Genomic DNA, 2,209 nt, shown 5'->3' with positions numbered 1-2,209 from the left:
CCCCCTTGTCCTCTCCCTCCCTGCCCTTGTCCCAAGTCCCTCCCCAGCTTTCCTGGAGCCCCTTCAGGCACTGGAAGCTGCTCTAAGGTCTCCCTGGAGCCTTCTCTTCTCCAGGCTGAACACCCCAACTCTCCCAGCCTGGCTCCAGAGCTGCTCCAGCCCAAGGATCATCTCTGTGGCCTCCCCCGGATTCTCTCCAACAGCTCCATGTCCTTCTTGTGTTGGGGGCTCCAGAACCGGACACAGGTCTCCATGTGGGATCTCAAAGAGCCAAGTAAAGTGGGAGAATTCAGCATCACCATCCCCGGGACCCACTGCCCTTTATCCCACCTGACTCCTACTCAGGCCAGGACATGTCCCTGTCCCCATGGCGTGGCCAAAATGCCACGTGGGAGCCAAGCCTCCTGCTGCCATCCCTGTGCCTGTGACCTCTGCCTTCCTGCTCCTGGTGTCTCCACATCCCTGGAATCCTTGCATCCCTGTGTCCCCACGCCCTGGGAGGGGGTGGCTGGAGATGCCTGCCAAGCTGCCAGCTGGGGTGGCACCTGGATGTGACACCTCCTGTGGGCTGCACAGCCCTGCAGAGATGGAAAAGGGCCAGTGGGCTCTGCTCCCAGTGCCACCCGTGTCACCCCAGTGGCTCTGACCCAGACACCCTGTCCTGGGGCAGCAGCTCCTGTGGCTGGAAGAGCCACAGCTGCCCTGGCCCAGGGGCTGTTTGGGGAGGGACGGTCCCTCCCGTGGTCACAGCGGGTCAGGACAAGGCTGAGGATCCTGTTGGTGCCCCAGGACTCTCCTCTTTGTCCCCTTGGCAGCCAGGAGCACCTTTCTCTCCTGGTGCCACATCAGAGCAGCATCTCTGGGTTCCTGCTTTTCCTCGTTTCTCCTTGGAGCCTGGAGGTTGGAGCTGGGTCCTGGGAGCCTCCTTGGAGCTCTGCTGGTCCTTCCTTGGCTCTTGTCCTCTCCTCATGCATCTAGAGCTGGATGGAGAAGACAAACCCACCCACAACCTCCTTCTGATGGAAAATGGCTCGTTGATAAAGCCCCAAAAAATATAAGAATCCCACCCAGGCCTGGGGAAAAGGGGAATTTCACTTCTCTTCCAAGGAATGTGGGTTCCTGCGGGGGCAGGACAGCCCTGGGGACCAGCCCCTCTGGCTTCCCAGCAAACCAGTCAGGCAAACACCTCAAGTCCCAGCTTGCTCCTGGCCCAGCTGGAATGAAACTCTCCTCCCCGGGCCTGCTGAGCCCTCCCCTCCCTGCTGCCTCCTTCCCTCACCCCATCCCCCTCCCCAGGGGTCCCCCAGGCCCCTCTCTGTGCTTCTCATGGAGCCCTTGTACAATCATGGAATAGTTTGGGTTGGAAGGGACATGCAAGATCATCTAGATCCCACCTCCTGCATGGGCAGGGACACCTCCCACCAGCCCAGGTTGCTCCAAGCCCCATCCAACCTGCCCTTCAACACTGCCAGGGATGGGGCTTCCTTTTCTCCCTGGCTTCTTTCTGCTGGGAGGGACAAATCCTTCCCCTCCCCGAGTCCTTGCTCTGAGCTCTGTGCCCCATTGCAGGCAGGAGCCAGCCCCAGGATGTCCCCTCCCTGCAGAGCACCAGGGTGCAGGAGGTGCTGGAGCAGAGAGGGCACCCATGGGTGGGCTGGGGGCTGCTTTTCAGGCCTGGGGTTGGCTGGGAACCCTCTGGGTCACTCCAGCCATGGAGTGTCCTCCAGCTCTGGAGCTGCTTCTCCATCCTCTCCAGCTCCAGGTCCCTGCTGAGACCCTTCCTCTGGGCACTGAGGCAGGGATGGGTGCAGACAGGATGGGTGCAGGGATGGGTGCAGGCAGGGATGGGTGCAGGCAGGGATGGGTGCAGGCAGGGTGCAGGCAGGGAGGGATGGAGGCAGGGAGGGTGCAGGCAGGGATGGGTGCAGGCAGGGATGGGTGCAGGCACGGATGGGTGCAGGCTGGGGTGGTGCAGGCAGGGGTGGTGCAGGCAGGGGTGGGTGCAGGCAGGGGTGGTGCAGGCAGGGGTGGTGCAGGCAGGGGTGGGTGCAGGCAGGGGGGGGGGCAGGCAGGGGGGGGGGGCGGGCGGGGGGGGGGGGGGGAGGGGGGGGGGAAGGGGAGGAGGGAAGGGGAGGAGGGAAGGGAAGGAGGGAAGGGGAGGAGGGAAGGGGAGAGGAAAGGGGAAGAGGGAAGGGGAGAGGGAAGGGGA

The 2,209-nt window shown here is 63.2% G+C and overlaps 1 protein-coding gene across 1 annotated transcript in view; it reads left to right on the top strand.

Moving 5' to 3' along the window:
* Positions 1–2,209, top strand: part of RYK (receptor-like tyrosine kinase) — a 77,850-nt gene that overhangs the window by 465 nt on the left and 75,176 nt on the right. The window lies entirely within an intron of this gene.

Source organism: Chaetura pelagica, unplaced genomic scaffold, assembly GCF_000747805.2.
Source record: "Chaetura pelagica isolate M959 unplaced genomic scaffold, ChaPel_1.0 scaffold527, whole genome shotgun sequence".
NCBI classification, from domain to species: domain Eukaryota; kingdom Metazoa; phylum Chordata; class Aves; order Apodiformes; family Apodidae; genus Chaetura; species Chaetura pelagica.
This window is presented reverse-complemented; position numbering and strand designations above follow the sequence as displayed.